The following is a 24,746-nucleotide window of genomic DNA, read 5'->3' as shown; positions in this document are numbered from 1 at the left end:
CTTTGGTTTAATGTGTTTTGACTGGGTTTTAAGGTCACACTCGACTTTACAAACCGGCACTGTCGCCGCAGGGGGCTTGCTGGCATGTATCCTTGGCGCCAGCACGACACGACCTCTCCGCCAGACACGGGAAGGATCTTTGCTAACATTTCGCTGCATTTTTCGTCCGCTCTCCCTCATTCAGCGCGAGTTGTGGCCGTGGGAACAATCTGCCTGCCTGCTTGCCTGCTTGTTTGCTTCTCCTTGCGTTTCCTCCTTTAGTTAGTTTGTTTTTTACACTTAAATGAGAGCGAGATTATAACAAGTAGGCGTGTTTTTTATGCAGTTCATAGTTTGTTTGTTTTTTTACTCTGAAATGTGCAGAAAATATACTCCTTCGCAAGTGAAATGATTACAGAATAGGAGGGTTTTTTTTCCAGGTCGTAATTTTTGTTTTTTTTTTACTTTGAAATGCGCAAAAAGAATATATAGTTACCGGAGCGATATTTTTACGGGTAGGCGATTTTTCTTGCAGTTCGTTCTTTGTTTGTTTTTTTACTTTTAAATGTGCAAGGAAAAAAAAAGTAATGCGTGTAGGATTGCTTTTCTCTTTGTTCGCAGTTTGTTTAATTCATACGCCTAAATGCGACAAAATATATATACCGTGACCCAAATGGAATTAATACGCGTAGGTCTCTCTCTCCGTCCTGTTTTTTTTTGTTGTTTTTTTGTGTGTGTGTTTTATAAGCTTGGTTGTCTTTGTTTTTATCTCTCGTTAAAAGCATCATTATTATATTAGCATCACTTAGGAATTTAAAGCTTTCCTCGTGCTACCTCTGTAATACTACGCTCGGTTTGTCATTTTCCCGGCGGGTGTTTGCATTTTTTAGGAGTCCCGCGTTTTAATTTCTTTCGTCCCCGTCGTCGTGTTGTGCGTCGGGCAACATTTTCGTTCTCACACCACTTTGCTCTTTCTTTTACGTCTCTCCTCTTCTTTACCTCTCCAGTTTTCTCCTTTTCCTTTCTTTTTTTCCGTCCTTAGCTTCTCTTTTCCCCTCTTCTTTTTCCTCCTATGCTTTTCCTTACCTTTCTTCCCCTCTTCCCGCTCTGCACTTTCTTTTCCGTCTCTCCTTTTTTTTTTTATTTCTCCAGTTTCCTCCCCTTTCTCCTCCGCCTTCTTTTCTTTCCTTTCTTCCGTTCTTAGTTTCTCTTTTCTCCTCTCTCTTCGTCTTCCCCATGTTTTCCTTTCCTTCCTATCCTTCTTTTCTCCCTCTCTTCCTCTTCCCTTCCGTCTCTAGATAGTTAGTGAGCCAGGTAGAGATAGTGGTAAGGAGAGGCAGGTACGAAGGGTGGAAGGAAGGTGTGTGTGTGTGTGTGTGTGTGTGTTGCAGCGGCTGGCGAGACGAACACAAACCCAGCATCATACATACCCTGAAGGCCTCCCAGGTTTTTGTGTCTTGCAAGGTGAAATGCGGCGCCTTGTGGAGAGCTCGGAGAGATGAAGGGCTAGGCGGGTGGAGGAGGGGGGTGGATGGAGGGAAGGGCTGCTGATTCACCTCCACAGCCGGACTCGACACCACCACCACCACCCGCTTTGCCGTTGAAGGAAACAATCACAAACTTCACTGGGTCGGCGAGACTTTTTCACAACGCACCGTCTGGGCCGTCAAGAACACACACTACAGGTTGGCTTAAGAGGTCGGACCCGAGGTTGTGGTGGTGCTTTCTTGAGCGTTGGCCTTTCATGTATTGTGCCTTCAGTGACCAGCCAGAAAAGCAAAGCAGAGTAAAGCAACCCCGCTAACCTGCAACTCCGTCAACCCACCACCAAGCTAACAAACTCTCGACTCCACCAACTCCCCACCAAGATAATTCGCTATTCCGCAATCTCGCCGCTGAGCTCATCCACTCACTATCCCACAATTTTGTCATTCCACGCTAAGCCAAAACAGCACACGCGTATCAGGATGTTCGCTCTGTGGTTTTAATTGAGCTTTTGACATGCGGAAGTTATCTTTCTCTCCATCTCTTGCAATCTCTGTTTTATCTGTCTAGTTCACACACACACACACACACACACACACACACACACACTCATCTCTCTCTCTCTCTCTCTCTCTCTCTCTCTCTCTCTCTCTCTCTCTCTCTCTCTCTCTCTCTCTCTTTTGTCTCCCTCTTCCTCTCCCTCTCACACACACATGGGCACATTCCACCCTCGCATCAGGAAGCTACCTCGGTTATCTTGTTAGGCAGCCACGCGCGTCGTTGGGCCGGGCTGAAGCGAGGCGGTGTAGGGCCAAGATTCTGTTTACCGCAACTCGCTGCCCCGCCCCCAACCCGCGGCCGCTGTTATCTCCGGGGCGGAATTCAATCAGGCTGAGTTCTGCCGGGCCCCTTGAGGTCAGCGTGCTGCCATCAGTATTCAGCGCTGCGAACGACGTCAGCGGCTAACTCTCACCCTCCAGCCTCTCCTTTCTTCCCTCCTTTTTATTCCCAACGTGGCCTTCAGTCTGTCCGTCTATCTGTGTATCTGCTCATCCTTCCATCCCTTCCCTCTTTCTGCTCGCTAACTCACTGCTGCATTTTTCTCTTCCCTGGGTATTTTTTTAATTTTTTTTTTATGCCTGTTCTTTTTTTTAACTGCCTCTTCATTCCTGTTTTTTCTCCTGTTTTTTTTTTTCTTCGTTCAGTCACTCACTTTTTCCCATCGAGTCGCCTTTTTCTCTCCTTTCTTTTTGTTTTTGTTTACATCATTGGTTCTTTTTTATTGCATCACTTCCTGCCTCTTCTTATATATTTTTTCTCCTATTTTTTTCTGCCTTCAATCAGTTGCTTACTTTCTCCCACCGACTCGCCTTTTTCTCCCCCACCTTTTTTTTTTCATCATCGATTTTCTTCTTCCTCTCTCTCATCTCTCTCTCTCATCTCTCTCTCTCTCTCTCTCTCTCTCTCTCTCTCTCTCTCTCTCTCTCTCTCTCTCTCTCTCTCTCTCTCTCTCTCTCTCTCTCTCTCTCTCTCTCTCTCTCTCTCTCTCTCTCTCTCTCTCTCTCTCTCTCTCTCTCTCTCTCTCTCTCTCGATCCTTTAACAATTCATACTCCCTTGGATCATTCACTCCACTCGCCCTCCTCATTTCCCCTTTCTTCGCACCATTCCAACATCTCGCTGTTTTTTCTAATATCCCCCGTTTCGCATCATCGCGTATTCTCCCCCGCCCGCTCTTCTCTTTCCTCCGGCTTACGTCACAACCCTCCCTCCGGCTCTCCTCCTACTTACATCTTCCTTTCCTTCCCACTTACATCGTCTTTCCCTTCTATTCCCTTCTTACGTCCTTCCTGCATCCTTGCCTTCCCTTCCCTCCGTTCCATTCCTTCCATCTCCTATTACTTTCCCTCTCTCCTCCTCCTTCCTCGCCATTCCTTCGATCCTCTCCCTTCACCACTTTCCTCCTCCTCCTCCTCGTCCTCCTCCTCCTGTGTGGAAAGGCCGTCACAAAGACCGACTGCGAAATCATTCAGAAAGACCTCACACATTATCGAATGGTCGGAAGAATAGCAAATGTCCTTTAATGTTGACAAATGCAAAGTCATGCACATTGGGTCCAGAAATAGCAAACACACATACATCATGAATGGGAAACCTCTGCAGGCGATGCAGGAGGAAAAGGATCTTGGGGTCGCTATCAGCAGTGACCTGAAACACGCGAATCACTGTAAAAAATCATATAACAAAGCCAACACTATGCTCGGGTTCATAGCGAGGAACTTCGAGTGTAAAACGCCAGACGTGATGCTATCCTTGTATAATTCCATGGTAAGACCGCACCTCGAGTATGCAGTACAGTTCTGGTCTCCTAATTACAGAAAGGACATTGATTTACTGGAAAGGATTCAACGACGCGCCACGAAGATGATTCCAATCTTAAGGGCTCAACCGTACGAGGAACGACTCAAGCGACTCAATCTCTTTACATTGGAGAAAAGACGCCTACGAGGGTATATGATTCAAGTCTTGAAGTACCTGAAGAAGTTCAGTGACGTTGATTACTCCAAATTCTTTGAACTGCAAACCAACTCAAGAACTAGAAATAACGGTTTACCCATTCAGTCGAGTCGATGTAACACAGACATTGGAAGGAGTTGATTTTCAATCCGAGTCATCCGCCACTGGAACAATCTTCCCTCAGAAGTAGTAAATGCGAATACCATCAACTCCTTCAAATATAGAATCGACCGTCATTTCGCTGCGTCGGGAGTAAACTGAATACCGAGGTGCTTTCATCTGCTCCCCAGGCCCCAAGTGGCTGTCGAGCAGATTAATTCACCAAAGCGGGCAACCTCGTAATGATCCAGTTGGCTTTCTGTTGCCTGCATTTCCATTTTTCCATGTTTCCTCCTCCTCCTCCTCCTGTGTGTGTGTGTGTGTGTGTGTGTGTGTGTGTGTGTGTGTGTGTGTGTGTGTGTGTGTGTGTGTGTGTGAATGTTCATTTGATTTGCCAACTTGAAAATTCCTTTATTTATCTGTCTTTCCATATCTGTCCTTTCCTCTGTGTGTGTGTGTGTGTGTGTGTGTGTGTCACGTAGCGTCGCACACAAACCCCCTGATGAATTTCCCTGAGACGATACGAATCAGTGCAGTGAAGCCTGTGTCTCCCTGTCTGTCTGTCTCCACCTCCTCTGTTTCCATCTCTCCTTCCCTCTCATCTCCCTCCTTTCCTTCTCTCTCCCTTCTCTTTCCCTTCTCCCTCTTACCCTTCTCCCTCTTCCTTTTCCCTCTTTTCCTTCTCCCTCTCCCTTCCCCCTCTTTCGCTTCCCCCTTTCTCCCTTCTTCCTCTTTCCATTCTTCCTCTTTTCATTCTTCCTCTTTCCCACCATTCTCTTTCCCTTCTCTTTTTTTTCCCATCTCCCTCTTTCCTTTCGTCCCTTCATCCATTTTTCCCTTCGTCCATTCCTCCCTCCTCCTGAACCACCACAAGCACAGTCTGCCTCCACCTCCTCTCTCTTCTCTTCTCCCTCTTCCCTTCTTCCCTCCTTGCCCACCCACAAGCACAATCTGCCTCCACCTCCTCTCTCTTCTCTTCTCCCTCTTCCCTTCTTCCCTCCTTGCCCACCCACAAGCACAGTCTGCCTCCACTTCCTCTCTCTCCTCCGCCCTTTTCCTTCTCCTTCTTCCCTTCTTCCCTCTTCCTGATCCACCCGCAAGCACACTCTGTACTCAAGCCGGCCAGACACATGCCCCCAGGAGCACCCCCGAGCGAACACACGGACGGGCCCAGGGCGTAGTAACCCGGCAGGAGGCAGATGGGAATAGTTGGTCAGCATGAGTCTCTCTGAAGTAGTGTTTTGCCCGCGCGCAAACACACACACACACACACACACACACACACACACACACACACACACACACACACACACACACACACACACACACACACACACACACACACACACACACACACACACACACACACACACACACACACACACACACACACACACACACACACACACACACACACACACACACACACACACGTAGCTTTGGGTGGTCGCCGAGGGGAGGGGGGGGGGTGCTGTAAAGGAAGTTTCATGACACATTGCGTCCCTGAGGAGCGTCGCCTCGCCTCGCGCCCAGCGGCTGTCTTCTCGTGGTCGCGCGGGGAGAGGCGGCGGCACGTTGGGTCGCTGAGGACACGCTTGAATCACCTCGGCTGCTGCATTGCTTGTCCATAATTAGTTTCATTGCTGCAGTAATATTCTACCCTTGAATTATTCTGGGGACTGTGTCAAATTGCAGTACCCTTGCACATTAAATTGCATGTACAATGTATTACCGCACGTCATGATACGTTTGCTGCGAGACTCAGGGCAAACAAACCCTATCCGGTGCATTGCGTGTCCCACTCACTACCTCCCTTTACGCCGGGAATTCTGTATCGTCGGGTTACATTCAGTAATATTTTAAATGTGTCAGTGCGTAGGGGAGCAAACATGCAGAGTGTACAGAACAGTGTGCTGCCTCGCGCCGCCTTGTCGCTTCCACGCACCAGCATTAGCATCGCGCCCTCCCAGGTTCTCAAGCTCCCGCTGCCTCGTTGCGTCGTAACATTTATCATCCAAAATTTTTATCTTGAGAAGACGCTGGTGACGGTGTAATGGCATCTTGCACCCACAGCGGGTGGCGCCCCCACCTCTGGAGCAGTGTGAGGGGCTGAGAGCGTGTAGCTCTGCATCGGGTGATAAAAATGATGAAATATGTTGTAATTTTTACCTCGTGTTGATGGCGATGCACCGTCTGGACGTGAATGGCAGGGCTTGGCGGTGCCCGTCATCCCTTTTTCTGGCCGTCTTGACCGACACGACCTGAAGGGAAAAAGCAACAACTCTCCGCTCATCCTTCCATCCTTGCTGTAAACCCCTCCGCCTCCTCCTCCCTGGTGCGGGGCGCCCCGCTCTTTAAGCCTTTAACACTCGGCCGTGTGGACTCGCGCCAAAATTGGCCCTCCAGCGCTTGGAGTGGCGCCTCAATGCCTCACGGGAATTTTTACTTCACGTGATCCTATTTGCCTGCTGAGTTTTCCTTCCGCTTATCCCGGCAAGATGTGAGCATCGTCTCCGGGCGAAGCCTCATCTCGCAGTCCGACTTTTATGGGTCAGAGCAATGCACGGACATTTTTGGCAGGTGTGGAATCGTACCTCGGGGGAGCGAAAACGTGTTCAGAGTGTGGTGCAGGTGATGGCAGCGCCTCGGAGAACGTCTTGTGCTCTCCTTCGCCCTGAGCCACCTGCATACCGCGGTGGTGCTGATGGTGGCGGTGGGGAGGTGGGGACTGGGAGGGTCGAATGGTGGTGGTGGTGGTGGTGGTGATGGCCCCACCGTCCCCTCAGGTGTCACACAACGCCCTAATTGCGTCAGTGTTCATCCTCGCGGGTCGTGTTCACGGGATAATGAGCGACGTTTCCCACACAACGACTCGTCTCCTGTACACTGTTGGCTTCCTTTGTTGCTAAATTACCTGGAACACACACACACACACACACACACACACACACACACACACACACACACACACACAGACTAATGATGCTTTACTCTGTGCCAAGTCCGCAATTCCTTAGATGAGGTGTAAGCTGTTAAGGTCGTTTTGTCGATAGGCTTTAACGATGGATGGCAGACTCGATTCTCACTGATCATTGAAAACAGACAGACGAATTTCTAGCGACCGGCGGGTGCTGTAGCGGAGTGTTGTCATTGTCTGTTTGTATTCATTATCAGGGAAGAGAGAACAAATTGAGGCTCTTGAGAACTAACTGATTGCGTTATTAAGAAAATCAGATCTTGTCGGAATTGAGTTTCGTTACAATTCAATATTATACCGATTGCAGTTTTATGACTCAGCTAATCTTTGTTTTTATCTTACGGTATGAGTTTTAATTATAATGTTGGGACGAACTGGCGAATATTCTCAGTGCAAAGACGATTCCCTCCCTGCAGCCCGCCCACGTCCCGCCCCCAGCGACCCAGGCTGCCGCGGGGGGAAGGCCAAGGACGGGACGTGAGCCCAAGGAAAATAATACGAGAAGTTCCCTCAATTTTTCTTTCTTTTTATTGCCTGAGCCTCCGATCCCTCTCAATCCTGTTTCCTTCCTTTCTTTTTTTGCCGCGCTGTGATTTCTCTTCCCCGACTTTTCCTTTTCCTTGATCGTCCTCATCAGTCATCCTTCTTGATTTTCCTTTCATCGTATCCTATTTTTCCCTTCCGTCAGCCTCTCGTCCGAACACGTCTCTTATCCCAAAAGGATCGACACAAATCTTTAAGACTTTCCACACACCGCTTGACCCCGGCCCCTGCTCTTTCTCTCGGATATTAGGCCAGGTAAGTGAGTTACCTGGGAGTTAGTGGAGACCCTTATCACAGGCGAAAAGTTAATGACCTCGGAGCTGTTAGGTAACGGTGGCTCCCTTCCCTTCCCAGCCGTCACTTGTCCCCCTTGCTTTGCTTGGCTATGGGACGCATGTTGCCGCCTAGTGATCCTTTCCGCCCTTCCCCTGCATGACCTCTGTTACCCTGTCTCTCGGCTATGAGGCTCCGTTCTCTGTCGTGAACCTTACCTTTCTTTGCTATACTGCCCCTTGTTTCTTTCTTTGCCTTAGTACCCTTTTCCCCTCGGCACCGCTCCAGACCTTCGTTTAAGAGCGGCAAGACGGAAGGTTGGCCCGGGGTTGACAGGCGGGCTACCCGTGACCCATTCTAAGGGTGCCCCGGGACCGTCCAGGTGTGTGGGGATGCCACGCTGTGGTCGCTGCGAGTCCTCTCGCCACCGCAGCGTCTCCTCGCCCACGGCTAAACGATAAACACATCATACAAGATTTATACTTTTTGCCTTTGGTCAGTCCTTGCCACAGAAGGAAGGGGCTTTTATCGGCGGCCATGGCAGGGTCTTCCCCAGAGAAACTCAAGGCACTCAGCTGCGCTCACTTACCTCACAAAGCCTTCCGGGAACTCTCAATATCAGACACTCGGCCTGTGTGGTGGCCGCGACCTTCCGCCTCCGCCTTCCCCTCCCCTTTGTTGTGGCCTCCACGCCTTTCTCCGGCGCTGGCCGTGCGTGGGCTGCGTTACTAAGGGGAATGGCTTGGTTCGAACGACTTAGCGGCACTGGAAGAGAGTTATTTATCAGAATGTCACCATTTTTTTACCAGTTTATTACCTGCGTCCGTCTCGCTGCCGACTTTCAGTAAGATAAATTTATTTTCGGTGAAGTAATTATGGAGAGAATGGGAGCCCGAGGCAGCGATGTCTTAAATCAAACTGTTGCCACGCGATGACTTCCCAAAGTGCCTCCTAGAATATCACGAGCGGCGGGAGTGCTGTCTTTGGTCTGTGGCAGATTATATATTTGCTCCCTTGTCCGTCCGGTGTTCCTTTTACTGGTCGCGACGCCCCACCGAGGCGGAAAACTGGTGTGCTCCCCCCAGAGTGGAGGAGTCGCTAATTGTTTACCGGCGGCGCTGCAGGAATCGCGGCGGGGAGAACTAATTTAGTTAGTCAGTGGAGCATATTCTCCTGTGACTCACGGCGAGCAGATACTTCCAAGGGTTCTGTTTGTTTTTACTTCTGAGATTATTCGGTCTTATCGGTCACAGTGGAGCGAAGGAGCTGTAATTTTCATCCTCTCTTCTGTTCTGGTTTCTCTTCTTGGAACTGTGACCTTCCTCTCAGCTTCCTCCTGTGTTCTGGTTTCACCTCTTGGTACTCTTAACTTTTCCTCAGATATTTCATGTTCTGATTTCTCCTCTTGATATCCATAACTCTTCCTCTTATCTTCCTCTTGAGGCCATGGTTTCTTCTCTTGGTACTCTGAAGTCTTCGTCTCATCTTCCTCTCGGCATCCTAAATCCTCCTCATCTTATAATTCTTGTCTTGATTTCTCCTCCTGGTGCTGTACGTTCTCCCTTCACCTTCTAGACATCTCTTCATAACTTTTCTCTCAGCTTCCTATCACTTTCTAGCTTCTCGGCATCCTAAATATCCCTCATCGTCCTCATTTCTCTTGGTTTCTCCTCTTGATGCTCAAAGTTTCCCCCGTTACACTCTGGACGTCTCTTCATAAACACTTGCCGTTGAGCCTTGAAAAAAAAGCAATTGAACTCGAACTCACCTTCATCCTTTCTGTGGCTCCCTGACGCTGGATTCACCCGGGAGACTCAAGGCCACACTCACACACATGCTGCCTCAGTTTAACAGCCAATATCCTCTCCGCAGTCCCTTTGGCCGATCTGCCTCTCAAAGCAACAGAGGCTCGTTATTGCCAAGCCGGAAGAGGGTCAATGCACGCTGCCCGGATAGTCAAATGCTCCCGATCGGCTTATGCAAAAGTGATCATCGACTCTAAATTGGAAGACGAATGGAAATGGAAAAATGCTGCATCGTAGAGTTATGGCGCTGTGGTGAAGAGGAGGAAGAGGATGAAGAGGATAAAGAAGAGGAGGAGTAGAAGGAGGAACTAGACGGAGGAGAAGAAAATAATTGATGAAAAGGAGAAGGAAAGCAAGGAAAAGGATGTGAAAGAAGAGCAAGAATAAGGATTTTTGTGTGTGTTTGTGTATGAGAGAGAGAGAGAGAGAGAGAGAGAGAGAGAGAGAGAGAGAGAAGGGTAATGTAATAGGATTTTCAAAGTTGATGGGTTTTATGGCGGATCAGAAGACATGAGGAAAGCGTAATGGTGCTCTGCTTGAAGGTGTTAGACCCCACCCCTTCTCTCTCTCTCTCTCTCTCTCTCTCTCTCTCTCTCTCTCTCTCTCTCTCTCTCTCTCTCTCTCTCTCTCTCTCTCTCTCTCTCTCTCTCTCTCTCTCTCTCTCTCTCTCTCTCTCTCTCTCTCTCTCTCTCGGGTCACCATTAATCACGAATACTGTTAACGCCTACCTCCTCCTCCTCCTCCTCCTCCTCCTCCTCCTCCTCCTCCTCCTCCTCCTCGTCTTCAGAAACCTCACCCCTGATCCACCTTGACAGAACCGCTTGCTACCTCCACCACCACCACCTCCACCACATCCACCACCACCATCGCCTCTTTCTCTATTAATCATTAGTTTCGCTTTCTGTTTGCGCTCCCTTGAGGCTTCTAGGAGGCTTGAGAGCAGCTGCGGCGGGGCTTCTCTCTCTCTATCTCTCTACCTCTCCCCATCTCTGCCTCTGTCTCTCTCTGTCTCCCTTTAGCGATGCAGCGTTGTGGAGAGGGCGAAGGTAACAGGCTATGGAGTTGGCGAGGAAAGGTCAGAATGGTGAGGGAAGGGAAGGAAAAAGGGTGAATGCTAGTGATGAGTCGATGATGGTGATGATGATGGTGGTGGTGATGATGAGTCGCTAATTGTTTACCGGCGGCGCTGCAGGAATTTGAGTAGGAATGGGTGGTGGTGGAGGTGGTGGATAGTGGTGGTAGGGGTGGTGGATTTTATGGTGTTTTCTTTTCTTTTTTTCTTTTTTTTCCTTTTTTTATTTGCCTTTAATTCATGTTCATTTTCCTTTATTCACGTGTCTTGTTCTTCGTTTTCGTCTCCATTATTGTCCTTCTCCTTCCTCCTTGCCGTCATTTTTTTCCCTCTTTCTTGTTTTTTTCTTCCCCTTTTCTTTTTCTTCCGTGTTCTTTTCCTCCTCCTCCTCCTCCTCCATCTCCTCCTCCTCCTCCTCCATCTCCTCCTCTTTCCATGCCTCCCTTTCCTCGAACTTGGCGACTTGAAGATTTATAGTTTTTCCCTCTTTCTCTCCTCCTCCTCCTCCTCCTCCTCCTCCTCCTCGTCTTCCTTCTCCTCCTCTTCCATCTCCACCTTCTCAATTTAGCTTTCATTCCGCCTCTTCCTCCACTCCTAATCCAGACCTTTTATCTTGCTTTCCTCTTCCTCCTCCTGCTCATTTTTCCTTCCTTCATTTCCCTCTCTTTCTCTTCCCCTTCTCGTCCAGACCCTTGTAGGTGAAGGTCGCGTCCTCTCAGCCTCAACAGACCACACTTGCAACCTGGTAAACACTCAATGCAAAACTACCCCTGGCTGCTTTTTTTTTTTTTTTTTTGGGGGGGGGGGGGGGTAAATTTTTGCTCACCGTTAATTATACTCGTGACACTGTGCCTAATGCGTGTAATGAGAAGGCGCTGTTAATTAATCTTGCTGTGTGCCAGGCAACTTTGCTGATGCCGTTTTCTTCTGCAATTTTAATCGGGGACGCACGTGTTCTACAGCTCACTGGGGGCGTATTAAAAGACATTTCGACGCCCAAGAACACATATTTGCCAAGGCTTTCGTAGGAGTTTGGGGCATATCCAGGAGTAGTTTTATGATCCAGGTGGTAGTTTGACCGTTCCTCTGTACCATGAACCTAAAAAAAACACTCATTAGAACCCGATTGACCCCCTCTTTGACTTTCAGAAATAGCTCACATTAGAAGCGAAATTTGCCAAGGCTTTCGTAGGAGTTTGGGGCATTTCCAGGAGTAGTTTTATGATCCTGGTGGTAGTTTGACCGTTCCTCTGTACCATGAACCTAAAAAAAACACTCATTAGAACCCGATTGACCCCCTCTTTGACTTTTAGAAATAGCTGATATTAGAAGCGAAGGTGTCTCATAAAACAACCCTATGTTTTAACTATACTCCCTGGTCTCCATAGCCTTTGTCAGCCCTGTTCCTTAGGCTTGTGATGGCAACAAATACTACTTCTTCAACTACTACTACATCTTCCTCTCCTTCGCCTCCGCCTTCATCTAGGAAAAAGGGTGAGGAAGAAAATAGATGGTGAAGAGAAGGAAGGAAGAAGCGAATTGAGATTAAAGGAAATTGGAGACCTATTTCTCCCTTCACTGTCGATTCTGTTAGTGGATTTGAGCAGGAATGGGAAACAAGAGAGAAAGCTAAAAAAACGCAACGAAAAAGAGGAAAAGAAAGAAGAAGGAAGAGGGAGAAGGAGTAGGAAGTGATGAGAAAAAAAAAATACATGTCCTCTATGAATATGATGATTAAATTTACGAGGAGGAAATTAAATAACAGCGAAAGGTTAGTTTTAATACCTGAGAAAGGAGGAGGAGGAGGAGGAGGAGGAGGAGGAGCTAAAGAAGATAATAAAACCTAATAATACAAAAAATAACTCTCTCTCTCTCTCTCTCTCTCTCTCTCTCTCTCTCTCTCTCTCTCTCTCTCTCTCTCTCTCTCTCTCTCTCTCTCTCTCTCTCTCTCTCTCTCTCTCTCTCTCCCCCCCCCCCTCATTCCAGCAGGACAGGTCAGGTAGGGCAGCTCCGTCTATTAAGCAGGTAACAAGCAGGTAGCCTCATTAGAAGCCAGCACAGAGTCAATTACCTGCCCCTCTTATGTTACTGTGGTCTCCTGTTGCCCTTTCCTCCCCCCCTACCCTTCCCTCGTCCTCGTCCTCTTCCTCTTCCTCTTCTTCGTTCTCTTCTTTCTTGTCCATCTCCAATTCTGTCGACCGCTTTTTGTTTTTACCTTCGTCCTCTTTCTCGTCCTCTTCCTTCTCCTCTTCCTCGGTCATCTCCTCTTCTGTCTTCTGTTTCATGTTCCTCGTTCTCTTCCTCCTCTTTCTCGTCCATTTCCTTCTCGTTCTTGACTTCGTCCTCCTCCTCGTCAGCCTCCTTTTCCTCTTTTCCTCATTCTGATTCTACTTTTTTTTTCCTCTCATTTTAATTTCCTCCTCCCTTCTCCTTCTCCTCTTTCCTCTTAGTTCTCTTCCTATTCGTTTTCATTTTCCCTTTTTCTTTCTCCACCTCGTTTTTATTCTTTTTCCTTTTGCTCCTCCGCCTCTCCCTCCTCCTCCTCCTAATTTCCCTCTCCCCCCTCGACCACCAGAACCTCCTAACACTCCTTCGCCCCTTCCTCCTCCCCTCCTCCTCCTCCTCCTCCTCCTCCTCCTCCTCCTCCTCCTCCTCCTCCTCCTCGCCGCTGGTCTGCCTTGCGTGGTGTCGGGACGGCCACACGTCTGAATAATTTAGAGGCGTTTCACTGTGACCTGCCTCCTCTGCAATTGATCTTCTTGTTCCTCCTCCTCCTCCTCCTTCTCCTCTGTCTCTTATTCGTTCTCTCCTCCTCCTTGCCTTGCTTCCCTCCATCCTTTTTTTAATTTGCCTTCTTGTTCCTCCTTCTCTCTTAGTGCCTCAATCATTTCTCCTCCTCCTCCTTCTCCTCCTCCTCCTCCTCCTCCTCTTCCTCTTGTTCCTCCTCCTTCTCCTCTTCCTCTCCCCTGACTTGCTTTTGTAATACGCTTTTATTTCTTTCCTTCCTTCTTTTCTTTTTTCTTTACGTATTTTCTCGTTTCCTCCCTCCTTTTTTTCTTCCTTCCTTCCTTCATTCATTCATTCATTTTTCCCTCCTTTCTTATTTGATCTTTTTTTTCTTTTCTTTCCTTCCTCATTCTGTCTCTTCCTTTCTTCCTTCCTTTCTTTCTTCATTTCTTCCTTCCTTCCTTATTTTTATTTTATCTCCTTTCCTCTTTTTTCCTTGTTCGCCTTCCTCTCTTCTTCCTCTCTTCTTTCCTTCTTCTTATCTTCCTTCCCCTTTAACATCCTATTTTTTTACGTCCTTCCTCATTTGGTCTTCTCTCGCTCCTTCTCTCCAACCTCCCTCATTTTCCGCTCCTCCTCCTCCTCCTGTCTTTTTCTCTTGCCATGTTTCCTCCTTAATGCTCTCTTTCCTCCCCTCCTCCCTTCCTCTCTCCCGCCGTTCTTTCTTTCTTTCTTTCTTTCTTTCTTTCTTTCTTTCTTTCCCTGTTTTAATTTAGTGTTTTTCTTTGTGTGTGTGTTACGAGTTGTTTTTCTTTTTGGTTTCTTACGTAATTTAATGAGTATCCTGTTTGAGTGAGTGGGTGAGTGAGTGAGTGAATGAGTTTGAGGGATGGAGTGTGTGTGAGAGTGAGTGAGTGAGTGAGTTTGAGGGATGGAGTGTGTGTGTGTGAGTGAGTGAGTGAGTAAACGAGCGAGTGTGTAGGGTGACCAAGCAACAGTTGTGGATAGGGAGAGTGGAGGAAGAAGAGGAGGATGGGGTGGGTGGAGCAAGAGGAAGGAGGGGATAGTGGGTGGGTAGATGGGTGGACAGGTGGATAGGTAGGTGGGTGGGAGTGATAACAGACATGCAACAGGTTCATAACACTCTCCCTCACACCTACCACCGCGTTCCCCTTCCTTCGCCCTCTCTCCCCCTTCCCTTTAACTCTCTCTTTCAGCCTTGTTATAGTGGCGTTCCTTCACTGTCCTTCCCTTTCCTTCCTCTCTTCCTCATCTACGTTCACCTCCCTTTATAATTTGCCCTCTCTCCCTCTTCCCTTTAACTCTCTCTTTCAGCCTTGTTATATGTGGCCTTCCTTCACTGTCCATCTCTTCCGTTTCCCTCCTCTCTTTCTCATCTACGTTCACCTTCCTTTATTATTTCATCCCCCTCCTTTACTCTCCCAGCTCTCCATCTCTCCCTTTTTTTCCTTCCCTCCTTCCATTCCTTCCTTCACTTACCGTTTTCCTTTTCTACGTTCGCTTCTCTTTTTTTAATATTTGATTCCCTTTCTCCTTTTATTTTAACCTATTCCATGCCTTCTTCCAGCTGTCGTTCTCTTGCTTTCTTTTCCTTCTCTCCTTCCATCTCTTCCTTCACTTATCCTTTTCCTTTCTCTTTTGATTGCCTTTCCCTCTCTCCTCCCCTCCGTCTCCTTTATCCATTTCATACATTCTCCCAGCTTTCTCTTTTCCCCTCTCTTTTCTTCCTCCTCGCTTCCCTTCCTTTACTTACCTCCCTCCCTTTCTTCTTCCTCCCTTCTCCATCTGCATTCACCTCCTTTCTTTTTTATCTCTTCCCCCTCCCTCTCCTTCCCCTCCTCCATTCGCCCAGCAGTCTCTCCCTCTTCCTCTCTTTTGCTTCCCTCCTTACATCCCTTCCTTTACGTATCTTCCTCCCTTCTCCATCTGCATTCACCTCCCTTCATTTATCTCCTCCCCCTCCTTCTCCTTCACCTCTCCCATGTATTCCTTCAGCTGCCTGCTTCTCTCTCTCCCACTCTTTTGCCTCCCTCCCTGCACTCCATCGCCGCCGCTGCCGCTAGTCTGATCCTCTGCACAGTCTTAAGGGCGTGTTGCTCATTACTGAACTAAGTGCTGCTGCTTCTGCTGTTGCCTCTGCTTCCTATTTCCCTTATGTTACCTGCCACTTCCCTCTCCCGCTGCTCCTGCTTCTTCTGCCTCTGATGCTGCTCTGGTCTTCTGCTGCGCCTTAGATAGTGGGGCGCAGTTTGTTTAGGTGGGAGGCGGATGACATTTAGTGTGAGGGTGGGGGGGGAGTCGGTTTGGTGTGGTGAAGGGTGCGGTGGTTTGGTGTGGATTGCTGTAGTGTGGTGTGGTGTGGTGTGGATGACATTTGGTGTGGGTGTGGGTGTAGGTAGGGGTGCAGGGGAGGGGGAGGAGTGAAGTCGGATTCAAGTACTCCTACTGTCGTTCCTCTCCCCCACCTGTCCCTTCACCACTAACCCACTTCCTCTTTTTCCCATACCCTTGATTAAAAAAAAGTACTGAGTAAATGGAAGCTCATGTGACGTTGGTGAATTAATTACTACCGAAACAAAAAAACTCGACCCTGAGCTCGCGAGAACTGATACAAATACTAGGAAAATAGACTTAATATATGAGCTTTAGCAAGAACTGGTTTACAAAATTAATAGTGGTGGACGAGTGGAAGAAACAGCGTGCGGGTGTGGGTGTTGTTGGTGTGTTTCTTTGTGTGGGTGTGGGTATGTGTAGGTGTAGATATCGTTCACAATACTCTTCTCAAAAACTACGTGTGTGTGTGTGTGTGTGTGTGTGTGTGTGTGTGTGTGTGGATGTGGATGTGCGTGGGTGTCTTTGTGGGTGTGGGCAGGTGTAGGTGTAACTATCGTTCATAATACCCTTCTCGAAAACTGTGGGTGTGTTTGGGTGTGTGAGTGTCGGTGTAGATATCGTACATAATACTCTTCTCTCAACACACCCGCAACACCTCGGAGATGAACAAGTCGTAACATCAGACGCTTCCCATTTTGCGTCTTTTCACCACCCACCATCAAACGCTCAGAGTTGCCCAGTGAGTCCTGACCACTGAGAGAGTAACTGCTGATGGAAGGTGTAGCGAGAGGGGAGAGCAAAAGCGACACAGAGGGGCGGTGGAAGCCAAATAGAGAGAGAGAAGAGAGAAGAGAAGAGACGAAAAGCACTGGACGTAGAAGTATCCTGCCAGAGTGAGCGAGCGAATAGCGGCTTTCAGACCCCAACAGCTCTTTGAAGTTCCTCTGAATTCAACATCAGTGACGGTCGGAGCAGGAGCGTAGAGGGCCTGGCGAGGCAGGGCTGCGGGTTGAGTACTGCTGCCTTACACATCAAGGGCTTCGGTCGAGTAAATCTGAAGGAGAGGTTGGAGTCAGTCTTCCTCTCTGATCTCTTGCTCGCCTCGCCCGCTCTTCGTTGGAGGTTATATGGCAGCCAGAGAGAGAGAGGGAGGGAGAGAGAGAGAGAGAGACGCAGGGTTGGGTTTAGTTTTCCTCTCTAATCTCTCACATGTGTCTTTCTTTCGGTGTTCATTGGAGGTTATTGCAGCCAGAGAGAGAGAGAGGGAGAGGGTCGCTAGGTTGGGTTTTATTCTCCTGCTCTCCCGCTTCACGTATCTTCCTTCCGCTGTTCATTATAGATTCTTGTGGCCAGAGTTGCTAGTTTGGATTCCTTCTGATCCTCTTGTATTGCGCTTTCCCTTTCTTCATTCTTTATTAATACAAACTTTCCTCTTTCTCCTCTTCTTTTTCCCCTTCTTCTTCTGCCGTTCCCTCCTCTTCCTCTTCTTCCTTATTTCATTGCAGGTCGGGGTGGTCAGAGGGTCGCAAGGTTGGGTTTTTTCTGATCCTCTCGCGCTCTATTTTCCTTTCTTCCTTAATTAATCGACACATTCTTTCTCCTCGTCCTCCACTTCTTTTAACTTTTCTTCTTCTGCCGTCACCTTCTCCCCCTCCCTTCTCCTCCTCCTCCTCCTCCTCCTCTTCCTCCTCTTCCTCCTCCTCTTCCTCTTTCCCCCCTCCTCCTCCTCAGACAGCGCTAGAGGGGAGGCTTAACTAAACAGAAAAAGATGCTTCCCACCAGTTCATCCCTGGATCAGCCCACGTTTCAAAGCTATTTCCTGGGAGACGTTTTCATAAGTAATTGTTCTACACTTACTAATGTTTTTGCTGCGCCGAGACTTTCTTCACCAATTAGCACGTTGATGATCTCTCCTGGATAGCCGGGCTCTCTGCTGCGGGCTTTCTCTTAGCCTGGTCTCAGATTCTCAAACATTTCAAGACTCACACAGTCACATATGATAGGACTTTCACTGAGGTTGTGTTAGTATTTCCGTGGCTAGTTTTATGCGCTGGTTTAACAAGGCTTCTTCTGCACCATGAACATGAAAAATACTTATGATGACCCAATTAATATATTTTGTGGTGACCTTTGGAACTATTTGTTACTGGTCTTCATCCCCCAATCCTTCCGTCTCACCTTCTTCATCAGACGCCAGAGCAGTAACAGCATCCCTTTCAACTGTCACCTCGTTTCAATCAGTCAGTCAGTCAGTCTTCACCATTCCTCCATCCGCAAAAACTATAAATTCCACAACTTCCTCTTAAAGACTCTCCCCTCTTCGATAATGCTTCCCTCTCACCATTATTTTACTAGCTATTTTTAACAGTGGCAAATGATGACTTACGACCTCATCAGCACAGCGTCTCCTCGGTCCCAGGTTCTTTCTCTCTGCAGTGTGTGTTTTCTGCATGAATTCGTTTCCCTTCCTCAGTATATCGTCATGTGTTCCTTTTCTTACCTTTGTCCAACGTCCCTTACCCCCTCCCTTTCTTCTCCATCTACACGCGTTTCACCCTCCTTCTCACCTTTCCCATTGTTAATCGTCACGTTCCCACTTCCCTTTCTTCCCCAGCTTTCTTTCCCTCCCTCTTTCGCTCCCTCTCATCCAGCGTTCATTCCCTCTTCACTTTCTTCTTTCTGCCTCTCAACCTCTTTTCCTCACCCTTAACCAGCATCCATTCCCTCCCTCCTTTCTGGTCTCCCTCCTCCCCTCCTTCCCCCTCTCCCCATCTCCCTACTTACCTTCACATAGATAGCTCAAGTCAAGGTCATCGATTTCTCTCCCTCCCCCCAACCTCATGGACCCTCACATTGTCTTCCGCCACGTTCTGATAACATTGCTTTTCGCTATCACGGCACCACCTCCAGCCTTCCACCTCATCGGGCAGGCCTTCCCTCGAGTCCTCCTTCCCTCCTTCCTTCCTTCCCGCCGACTTCCTCGTGGGTCTCCCTGATCAACCATCCTTTCTTCGAGCCTTTTTTTGCTTCCTTCCTTCCTTCCTTCCTTCCTTCCTGCTGACTTGCTCGTGTCTGATCACTCATTCTTTTTTCGAGCCTTCCTTCCTTCCTTCATTCATTCATTTCCTTCCTTCCTTTCTTACTTCTTTCCTTTCTTTTTCTTTCCTCCCTTCTTTCCTGCGTGCCTTCCTCCTTGCCTTCCTTCCTTTCTTCCTTCTTTCCTTCCTCCCTTCCTTTTTCCTTCCTTCCTTCCTTCCTTCCTTCCTTCCTCTTTGCCTTCCTTCCTTCCTTCCTTCCACCCCTTCCTTCTTTCCTCCCTTCCTTTTTCCTCCATTCCTTCCTCTTTGCCTTCCTTCCTTCCTTCCTTCCTTCCACCCCTTCTTTCCTGCCATCCATCCATCCATCATCCTTCCATCCATCCATCCATCCCTTCTTTTCTTCCTCCTTTTCCTTCCCTCCTTCCCGCAAACTTGCCCGTGCGTGTATGATCGGCCACCTTGTCTTCCCCATCTCATCCATTGTTTTCTCTCTCCCTCAACCTCTCTCCCTCACTCTCTCTCCCTCACTCTCTCCCCCACATTCACTTAGCAGCAAGGAGGTTTAGCAAAATGACTTGACTGCCTTTGATGTGCAGATGTGATTGATAATGATTTCCCTCCATCCTTCAGTCATCACGGCAATTCATTAAGACGTAATTTGAGACCCCTCCCCGTTGCCCTTCCTCACCCACCAAGGACTTGCTCCCTCCCCCCTCCTCCCCTTCCCCGTGTTCCCGACGTGACTTGACCTGCGGGGGAGACATGAGCTCGTCCACACGTCGGCTCACACACGATCGAACCTCGGTCCCAATCAGCTCGGTCAGGGAGCCTCGCTAATTGCCAGCCACCAATTACCAGTCACTCAGACGGAGACGCATGGCGAGTGGGGGGGGCCTTAGCATTCACCGGCTGTCCCCCTCTCGTCCCCAGTCCCTCTCTCGACCTTGGCACTCAGGAATAAACTCACGCTTCCTTGAGTCCCATCGTCAGTGTACCTCAGCTCAAGAACAGACCCCACGCTTACAGTCCTATCTTAGCTTTATGAAACAGCCCTATGCTTTTTCAGTCTCTTTCATTGCACCCCAGCTCTCGGAAACAGCCCCCTTCTTCCATCATAGTTCCATCTTCAGTCCACCCTCAGCCCCTTAAGTCCAATATTCAGTCCCCCTCGGCACTAAGGAACAGCCCCCCACGTTCCCACAATCCCATATTCAGTCTATCTCAGAACTAAAAACTCAGCTCCCACGTTCTCTTAGCCCCATCATCAGTCCACTTCAGCCCCCTCAGTCCAATATTCAGTGCACCTCAGCTCTCAGGATCAGCCCCCACCCTCCCTTTGTCCCATTTTCAGTCTACCTCAGCTCTCCCACTCCAACCTTCAGTCCACCTCAGCTCTCAGAACAGCCTCCCCACGCTTCATCAAAGTCCCATTTTCAGCTCTCCCTTTTGTGCAGTGTCAGTCCGGGGTGTGGTGTGATGTCGAGTCATTTGAGCTCGACAAGTATTGCATATTTCTTCGTAGTCTTGTGAGAGAAAGAAAAATATAAAGAAAGGTCACGGAGGAAGAGATTAAAGCAGCAGGAACAGCAGGAGGAGGAGGAGTCCCCTCGTCAAATTAGCATATCTCTGTAATGAAAGGAAAGACAAGCGAAAATTAAGTCGCATAATGACACTAAATTGGAGAGATTAGGGAAATGGCCCCCATGGAAAGGTTTTAATTTCTGTGCACTAAAACGCAAACAAGGAAACGAATCATTTTCCACACGGGCTGCACACGACACAAATATTACTAAAATCGAAAGATCACGATAACGCTCCTATGCCAAGAGAGTTTTCACCATCAAAATGCATGAAGGCGCCCCGGGGAAAATACCTTCAATTAGCGAAGTTAACGGTAATGCCTGAACGCTCCCACCTGCGAGACAATATCCGTGAGAGAGAGAGAGAGAGAGAGAGAGAGAGAGAGAGAGAGAGAGAGAGAGGAATATAGATCTACAGAGACAGACCATTAGACAGACAAACAGACATACAGATACAAACAGACTGAAAAAGACGGACAGAAACACAGACGTACTTTGAGAAATATAGATAGACAGATAGATAGATAGATAGTGGATGACTCGTGGACTAAAACACGAGATTGGGTTAAAGAAGGGAATTTATCAGAAAATAAAGAATGGGGAAACACATCTCAGGGGCCGGTACGTCGAACTATCTAGATTAGTTAAGAAAAACACCAGGATAGCAAAAAAGAACTATGAGATCAAAGTAGCAAATGAGGCGAAAAGTAATCCTAAGGGCTTCTTTCAGATGTATAGAACAAAAACACGGGAGAAAATTGGACCGCTGAAAACAAACACAGGGGAGCTAGTAGAAAATTACGAAAATATGAGCACATTGTTGAACGACTACTTCCTCTCAGTATTCACACAGGAGGATCGAACGACTATACCGGAAAGAGTTCAGGTGTACGAGGGCGGGGATGGCGATAAATTGAGGGATATAATCATTACCAGGCAAGTAGTTCAGGATGAGATAGATAAGCTTAAGAAGAACAAGTCGCCAGGTCCTGACGGGATATTTCCGAGGGTATTAAAGGAGTTAGGTGATGTAATCAGTGACCCACTAACCGACATCTTTAAGATGTCGGTAAATACTGGCTATGTGCCGAGCCTATGGAAAGTAGCTAATGTGACGCCGATTTTTAAAAAGGGGGACAGGTCAGTTGCTTCAAACTATCGCCCAATTAGCTTAACATCGGTTATAGGGAAGATGCTGGAGTCCATAATAGCCAGGAACATTCGGGAGCATTTAGAGAAACATAGCTTAATTCACGACTCGCAGCATGGGTTCACAAAAGGTAGGTCATGCCTCACCAATCTCTTGTCCTTCTACAATAAAGTATTTGAGGCGGTTGACAGAGATGAAAATTATGATGTAATCTATCTTGATTTTAGTAAAGCGTTTGACAGAGTTCCTCACCAACGACTGTTGCTTAAATTACAGGCTCACGGAGTAGAGGGTAAAGTTTTGAACTGGGTCAAGGCGTGGCTTAACAATAGGAAGCAAAGAGTGCAAATCAATGGTAAAAGATCTGACTGGGGATGCGTTACGAGTGGGGTCCCACAAGGTTCGGTATTAGGTCCACTTTTGTTTATTATTTATATCAATGACTTAGACACAGGAATTAGTAGTGATGTCAGTAAATTTGCAGATGATACCAAGATCGGTAGAGTAATTGAGTCGGATCAGGACGCTAGTATTCTCCAAGGTGAACTCAACAGATTATATGACTGGGCGGATAAATGGCAGATGGAGTTCAATGTAGGGAAGTGCAGTATTCTGAGTGTAGGTAGGAACAACCCCTCACATAACTATTGCTTAAATGACACTCTCATAAGTAGGTCTGGGTGCGAGAGGGATTTAGGGGTCTTAGTGAGCTCTGATCTCCGTCCAAGGGCACAATGCATTCAAGCTAGAAATCGAGCTAATAGGGTACTGGGATTTATTTCAAGGAGCGTAAGCAACAGAAGCCCCGAAGTCTTCCTCAAATTATATTTAGCATTAGTTAGACCTCATCTTGACTATGCGGTTCAGTTCTGGTCACCCTACTATAGAATGGATATTAAAATGTTAGAATCGATGCAGAGGAGGATGACTAAGATGATTCAGGGGTTGAGGAACTTGCCATACGAGGAAAGACTCAAACAGTTAAACTTGCATTCTCTAGAAAGGCGAAGGGTGCGTGGAGACATGATCGAGGTTTATAAATGGATGAAGAGCTTTAATAAGGGAGACATTCATAAGGTTTTGTTGGTAAGAGAACCGGGTAGGACACGAAGTAACGGGGTTAAACTGGATAAATTCAGATTCAACAGGGACATAGGCAAAAATTGGTTTACTAACAGGGTGGTGGATGAGTGGAATAGGCTTAGCAGTCATGTGGTGAGTGCCAATACAATTGTCACATTCAAAAATAGACTAGATAAATTCATGGACAGCGATATTAGGTGGGGTTAGATACACGGGAGCTTAGGGTCAAAGGAGCTGCCTCGCACAGGCCTACCGGCCTCTTGCAGACTCCTGCGTTCTTATGTTCTTATAGATAGATAATTATAGAGAGAGGAGAGAAGAGAAGAGAAGAGAAAGAACAGAAGAGAAGAGAGGAGAGGAGAGGAGAAAAGAGAAGAGAAGAGAACAGTACAGAACGGAACAGAAGAGAAGAGAGGAGAGGAGAGGAGAGGAGAGGAGAGGAGAGGAGAGGAGAGGAGAGGAGAGAAGAGAAGAGAAGAGAAGAGAAGAGAAGAGAAGAGAAGAGAAGAGAAGAGAAGAGAGGAGAGGAGAGCGTAGGAGGTCCGCCCTTGAGGAGCTCGTAACAGGATAGCGGAACAAAAGGGGAAAAAGGTGGCGGCCCTAATGAGCGGGTCCTGGGCTTCTAATTACCAGCCAGGAATTAAGACGCGGGGATGTTTTCTCGAGGAAGTCTCCCGTAACACCCTAATGAGAGGCGCCGATCTCCCTCTCTCTCTCCCCCGGCGGCCACACCTGGTATTGTATCTTCATTGTTGTTTTCTTTTCATTCTGCAACTCTATATTTTCTCCCGTATCTTACATTATTTTATTCTTCATCATTATTGTTTTCTTTTTACTCTGCAACTCTTCATTTTCTTCCTTCTTTTACCAACAATATTATATATATATATATATATATATATATATATATATATATATATATATATATATATATATATATATATATATATATATATATATATATATATATATATATATATATATATATATATATATATATATATATATATATATATATATATATATATATATATATATATATATATATACGCTATCCTCTTCCTTTAACCTCCTTTTATTTATTAGGATTTTTTGTTCTGTAAATTTCTCCAACGCTGTAATATCTCTCTTAGCAACTGAACAGCTATCTTAACGCTATCCTCTTCTTTCAACCTCATTTTATTTATTAGGCTTTTTCTTCTGTAAATTTCTCTAGCGCTGCAATATTTTTCTTAGCAACTGATTAACTATATACAACCTCCTTTTATTTATTATAGTATCTAAAACGCTATTCTCTTCTTTCAACCTCCCTTTATTTATTAGGCTTCTTCCGTAAATTTCTCTACCGCTGAAATCTTTATTCTTAGCAACAGAATAAACTATATACAATCTACTTTTATTTATTAGGCTTTTTTCTTTACAAACTTATCTAACGCTGTAATATTTTTCTTAGCAACTGATAAACTATCTAAACGCTCTCCTTTTCCTTCAACCTCCTTTAATTTATTTAGCTTCCTCTGTAAATTTCTCTACCTCACGAATATTTTTCTGATCCACTGGACCAATTTTTTATATATATATATATATATATATATATATATATATATATATATATATATATATATATATATATATATATATATATATAGTTTATCCAGTTTCTAAGACAAATATTTCAGCGGTAGAAAATTTACATTACAAAAACCGTAATAAGTAAAAGGAGGTTGTATATAGTTGATCCAGTTGCTAAGAAAAATATTTCAGCGGTTGAGAAATTTACAGAAGAACCCTAATAAATAAAGGGAGTACATACTTTTCCTGTATTTTTTTCTTTTCTTTCCTTTTCGTCTTTGTTTTACTCGTGTTTTCCTCTTAAAAGACAGTTAAGAAAAAACATATCTGACGGTTTTGGTGTTGGCTACGTTAATAATTCTTGGCCAGACTAAAGAGAAAAACAAAAATAAATCTTCGTTATACTGGACTACACTACGTACGGTGAATTAAAGTGATATATATATATATATATATATATATATATATATATATATATATATATATATATATA

General features: G+C 46.7%; 1 protein-coding gene across 2 annotated transcripts in view; it reads left to right on the top strand.

Moving 5' to 3' along the window:
* The window catches only part of LOC126995731 (A-kinase anchor protein 13-like), a 198,806-nt gene that overhangs the window by 837 nt on the left and 173,223 nt on the right, over window positions 1-24,746 (top strand). The gene's annotated exons all lie outside the window — the stretch shown is intronic.

This window comes from Eriocheir sinensis, chromosome 8, assembly GCF_024679095.1.
Source record: "Eriocheir sinensis breed Jianghai 21 chromosome 8, ASM2467909v1, whole genome shotgun sequence".
NCBI classification, from domain to species: Eukaryota; Metazoa; Arthropoda; class Malacostraca; order Decapoda; family Varunidae; genus Eriocheir; species Eriocheir sinensis.
The sequence above is the reverse complement of the archived record's forward strand: the minus strand, read 5'-3'. Positions and strand labels throughout refer to the sequence as shown.